At 46.1% G+C, this 6,233-nt stretch overlaps 1 protein-coding gene across 2 annotated transcripts in view; it reads left to right on the forward strand.

The window, feature by feature from the left end:
• arhgef6 (Rac/Cdc42 guanine nucleotide exchange factor (GEF) 6) overlaps window positions 1-6,233 on the forward strand; it is a 212,305-nt gene that overhangs the window by 90,745 nt on the left and 115,327 nt on the right. The window lies entirely within an intron of this gene.

Genomic DNA, 6,233 nt, shown 5'->3' on the forward strand with positions numbered 1-6,233 from the left:
GCACTGACCCTCCGACATTGCGGCACTCCCTCAGCACTGACCCTCCGACAGTGCGGCACTCCCTCAGCACTGACCAGGGCGGGGCTCCCTCGGCACTGACCACCCGACTGGGCGGCGCTCCTTCGGCACTGACCCCCCGACAGGGCGAAGCTCTGTGCACACCTCACAGAGTCGCCCGAGGCTGGAATTGAACCCGGGTCCCTGACGCCGTGAAGCAGCAGTGCTAACCACTGAACCACCATGCTGCTCTGATAGGTCAGAAAGGAGAGTGGAGCAGATAGGTGGGAAGGACCATTCGAGAGGTCTGTGCCGAGTTGGAAGGTTGGGACTGGGATAAGGTGGGTGGAGGGGAAATGGGGAAATCCACATTGATCCCATGTGATTGGAGGGTCCCAAGGCGGAAGAGGAGGCATTCTTCCTCCAGGCGTCGGGTGGTTAGGGTTTGACGATGGAGGAAGCCCAGGACTTGCATGTCCTCGGCAAATTGGGAGGGGGACGTTAATGTTCAGCCACAGGACGGTGGGGTTGGTTGGTGCAGGTGTCCTAGAGGTGTTCTCTGAAACAATCCGCAAGTTGGCGTCCTGTCTCCCTGATATACTCCCAGGGTGGTATGTTTTGGAGGACATGTTAAATCAGAGCCTCAGCTGCTTGCTAGGGTAACATACAAATGGTAACAAGGCACTGTTTTGATGCAGGGAAACATTACCGTTCTCCTTAATGGCATGGACAGTATTTATCCCAACATCAACATTGTCCAAAATCCATGTTCACTGTTGCTGTGTATGGGACCCTGCTTTCTAAAATTGAGCTGCTTACTTTTTTTATCTTACAGCAATGACTAGACTTCAAGGTGTAATTTGATGGCTGGGTAATGCATTGGACTGCCTGAGCTGTCTTTCTAGACATGATTATGGTTGAGCTGTTCAGTTAATGCAGCTGGAATTTCTGTGGGATTATTCTCTCCAGGTATTCTGTTGCCAGGGATATTCTACACAGGTATAAAAGTCATGCCTCAGTTTACAAAATATAGTGGATTAGTGGGAATACCAAGTTATGATTTTGTAGTTCATAGTCCACCTGAGCTCTCGTCAATAATGAAGAAGGGGCTGTGTATAAAATGGGCCACATCTTAAGGTACTGTGTTCCACACTGAATGGAAACAATCCGATCGCCTTGTTCCCTTGGTAACAGATTATTGTCTTGAACTTTCCTCCTGGGCTCGGGAATTTCATTTGCAATGTGCATGTAGCATTCGCCTGAGCAGTCTTCAACTGATGCACCCTGCAGTTATTCAGAGGAGGGCAGAATTTCAAATATTTTGCCCATCAAAAAATGAAATAACAGTTTGCATCCCCAGTACTCTCCAAAAATGCGTCAGCACCCAGCCCCTCCCCACAGAGCTGCCAGTCACACAGACACAAAAGCAATCTGCACTTCAGTCTGGCATCCTACATCGCTGGGATTTGGAGTTTGTCTCGGTTACCATCCAGAGTTGTACCAGTTCTTCACAGTGAGAGGTGTTACTGGGCTGTGGGAACTGGGATTAGAAGGTCTGAACTTCACTGTTCAGAAAAAAAACTAGTCAGCCCTCTTTGGAAAAACTATCTAATTTGCCCGACCTCCCTCCACTTGCCCCATCACCTTCCCAAATTTCATTCTTGTTACATATTTATCTTGTTCCCTTCTGAAAGGTATTATTGAATATGCTCCCACTGGCCTTTCAAACAGGACATGACCAGATCACAACAACAGGCTGCATGAGAAGGTTTCTTCATATCTCTGATAAACCAGGAGCAGGGTGAGACCATTCAGCCCATCGAGCCTGCTCTGCCATTTAATTAATTGCGTGATTAGATGGTGGGCCTGTCTCGAGGAAAGATTATAAAAGAATAAGAGATAACCTCATTGAAATTTAAAAAGATCCTTTAAGTGATAGACAAGACTGGATGCAGAAAAGATGTTTTCCTTGCCTGTGTAGTCAAGAACGAGGGACCCTGGTGTCAGAACACGGGGCAGGTCATTTCTGACAGACATGAGGAGGACTCTCTTCACTCAAGGTGTTGAATCTTGGGAATTTTCAAGTTGGAGAGCTGTGGAGGTTTAGACTTTGAGAATATGCAAGACAGAGATATCAAAATATCTCTGGATACTCATGACATCAAGGAATATGGGAAAATGACATTAAAATAAATGATCAGCCATGATCTGCAATGACAGAGGCATTTCAAAAGGCTGATTGGTCTACTCATTCCCCAGTGGGAGCCTCGCTTTTCCTGATGTACGTTAATGATCCTGGTTTGCAGGGGACAATTCCGAGTTTACAGATAACACTCCACTTGGAAGCACTGCAGAAGGACATTGACAGATTGGTGGTGTGGCCAGGAAACTGATATGAGGTTCAATGCAAAGAAGCACAAGATGATGTACTTTGGTTGGAAGAACTTTGAAAATCAATATAAAGTATACAGTACTAAAGTATAGGAGCAGGAGACCTGGCCGTATATGTGCATGGACAGTTAAAGGTGGCAGAACAAGTGGAGAGAGCAATTAATAAAGCATACAATTTCTTAAGCTTTTTAATAGGTACGTAGAGAACAATGGAAAAGGGGTGGTGGTGAACTTGTATAGGACATTTGTTCATTGACTAAGCTTCAATCAGAACCCACCCCACCACCACCATCCTTACAAACTACATCAAGTACACACCCAGAATCCTTGACTGCTCCTCACGTGACAAACTCTTCATCCTCGGTATCATTCTTGTAAACCTCCTCCAATGCCAGCACATCCTTAGAAACAGAGCCCAACATTGCTGTGAATATTCCAAATGTAGTCTGACCAGAGCCTTATACAGCCTTGGCAGTACATCTCTGCTCCTGTATTCTAGCCCTCTGAAAATGATGCCAATGTTGCATTTGCCTTCCTAACTGTCAGCTGAACCTACGTCTTAACCTTAAGAGAATCCTGAATAGGATTCCTAAAACCTTTTGTGTTTCAGATTTCCGAAGCCTTTCCCCCTTTAGAAAATTGTCTACACCTCTATTCTTCCTGCCAGTGCCTAACCTCTCACTTTGCCGAGTTGAATTCCATTGCCCCTTTTATTGTCCACTCTGTTAGCCTGTCCAGATACTTCTGCAGCCTTGCTGTTTCCTCAACACGACCTGCTCCTTCACCTACCTGCAAACCAGCAACAATGCCCTCAGTGTAATGTGAATAGTTGTGGTCCCATCACTGACCCCTGCAGAACTCCGCTAGTCACTGGTTGCCTTCTGAAAAACACCCCTTTATCAGTATCTGCTTTCTGCCAGTCAGCCAATCATCTGCCAATGCCAGTACCTTATCCCTAACACCATGGGCTTTTTTTCTTACTTAGCAGCCTCCTGTGTGGCACCAGTCAAATGCTTTCTGGAAATCCAAATAATTCACATCCACTGGCTCTCCTTTGTCTAACTTGCTCGTTTCTTCTCAAAGAATTCTAACAGATTTGTCAGGCATGACCACTCCTTAATGAAACTGTGCTGACTCGGCCCTATTTTGCCATGCACTTCCAAATACTCCACAGTATCCTTAATAATGAACTCGATGAAACCTTACCAACGACTGAGGTCAGACTAACCGGCCTACAGTTTTTGGTCTTCTCTCTTCCCCCGGGGGTGTTACATTTGCCATTTTTCAGGCCTCTGTCATCCAGATACCTCGGGAAAGAGTAGGACCCATTAAAGACTGCACTGGTAATTTGTGTGTTGAGCTAGAGGACATAGGTAGGGTTCTAAGTGAATATTTTGTGTCAGTGTTCACTAGTGATAGGGACGATGCGAGTGTAGAAATAAGGGGCATGGTCTGTAATGCAATTGAAAACACTAAGATAGACAGACAGGAGTTCCGAGTGAGGAGAAAGTGAGGACTGCAGATGCTGGAGATCAGAGCTGAAAAATGTGTTGCTGGAAAGGCACAGCAGGTCAGGCAGCGTCAAAGGAGCAGGAGAAACGATGTTTGTTCCGAGTGACCTGGTGGGCTTATGTAAGTGTCTGGGCAGGATGAAATATATCCCAGGCTGTAGAGTGAGACAAGGGAGGAAATAGTAGGGGTGCTTGGAGTAATGTTTAATTCCTGTCTGGCCACAGGAGAGGTACTGGAGGACAGTCAGTGTGATACTGTTATTCAAGAAGGGAGCAAGAGATAATCCAGGAAACTACAAAGCAATCAGTCTAACCTCCGTGGTGGGGAAACAGTTGGAGACAATTCTAAGCGACAGAATTATTCTGCATTTGGAGAGACAGGGATTCATCAGGAACAGTCAGAATGGTTTCGTTAAGGGAAGGCTGTGTCTGATCGAGTTGATTGAATTTTCCAACGAGGTGATCAGGTCTGTGGGTGGAGGTAATGCTATTGATGTAGTCTACTGGATTTCAGCAAGGCTTTTGATAAGGTCCCGTATGGGAGTCAGATAGCAAAGGTAAGAGCCTGTGGGATCCTTGGAAATTTGACTCCAGAATTGGGTGGTGTGGCAGGAGGCAGAGTGTGATGATTGAGGGGTGTTTTTCCAACTTGAAGTCTGTGACAAGTGGGTTCCTGCAGGAGGCAGTGTTGGGGCCCTTGCTGTTTGGCCCTATCTCCTTTTAATCTGAGCAGACCACTCAGAAGCTCGTGTTTGTCTATGCTAATTTCTTTAATTGTGTCACAGACTCTCTCCCTGCCACTCAGCCAATTATAAATAATTTAGACTTGAATGTTGGAGGTTTATCAGTCAGTTCACAGACAATGTAAAAATTCAGTAAATAGGAGGAGAGCCTTAGTTTACAGAAGGATATAGATAGGCTGGACAAATGTGCTGACCACTGGGAAATGAAATTCGATCCAGCTCACTGCGAGGTGATGCACTTGGGCAGGACCAACAAGGCGCGGGAATACCTGATGAACGGTAGGACCCTGGGAAGCACCAAGGGTCAGAGGGACCTTGGTGTGTTCGTACACTGCTCCCTTAAGGTGGGCAAAGTGGGTAAGAAGGCATATGGGATACTTGTTTAAACTAACCAAGGCATAGTGTTGAAGAGCAGGGGAGGTCATGCTGAAACTGAATGAAATGTTGGTTCAGTCACAGCTGAGTATTGTGTGCAGTTCTGGTATCCCCACTGTAGGAGGGATATGATAACAGTAGAGAGGATGCAGAGGAGATTTACCAGGATGTTCCTAGGCTGGAGAGTGATGAAGGGAGATTGGACAGACTGGGGTGGTGTTCCTTGGAGCAGAGGAGACTGAGGGGGGATATGTTTGAGGTGTACACAATTACAATGGTGTAAACAGGAAGAAAATGATCCCCTTGATGGAAGGATCAATGAGCAGGAGACATTGATACTATTGAGGGAGTCCAGCAAAGGCTCACCAGGCTGATTCCAGGGTTGGCAGGAGTGACCGATGAGGAAAGGCTGCATCGACTGGGCTTGTACTCGCTGGAATTTAGAAGAACGAGGGGGGATGTCTCATAGAAACATCTAAAATCCTGATGGGACGGGACTAAGGGTCACAGTCTAAAAATAAGGGGTAAGCCATTCAAGACTGAGATGAGGAAGAATTTCTTCCCTCAGAGGTTTGTGAAGCTGTGGAATTCTCTCCCACAGGAAGCTGTTGGGGCCAGTTCATTTGATAGATTCAAGAGGGAGCTAGACGTGGCCCTTGGGGCTAAAGGGGTTTAGGGGTATGGGGAGGTAGTGGGAATGGGACACTGAGATTGCATGATCATATTGAATGGTAGGGTAGGCTCGAAGGGCTGATTGGCCTCTGCCTGTAGATATTATCTATGCTCCCATTTTGGCTAAAGGGGCAGGAGGTTTAGAGGGGACCCATATGCATAGTATTAAATCAAGACAAATTAATTAATGATGCAAATGCAGGTTAGCAGACGTGATTTTACAGATATTATATGCACATGGTTACATGGAGATCAAAGCTGGGAAGTAAATATTCAGGGCTATGTCACATATCCGATAGACAGGCAGGAAAAAAGGAGCGATGTGGTAACTTTGTTAGTATAGAATATAATTAGTAAGGACGCAAGAAATGATCTTGGATCATAGAGTTATAGAGATGTACAGTACGGAAACAGACCCTTCGGTCCAACCCGTCCATGCCGACCAGATATCCCAACCCAATCTAGTCCCACCTGCCAGCACCCGGCACCTATCCCTCCAAACCCTTCCTATTCATATACCCATCCAAATGCCTCTTAAATGTTG

Source organism: Chiloscyllium plagiosum, chromosome 15, assembly GCF_004010195.1.
Source record: "Chiloscyllium plagiosum isolate BGI_BamShark_2017 chromosome 15, ASM401019v2, whole genome shotgun sequence".
NCBI classification, from domain to species: Eukaryota; Metazoa; Chordata; class Chondrichthyes; order Orectolobiformes; family Hemiscylliidae; genus Chiloscyllium; species Chiloscyllium plagiosum.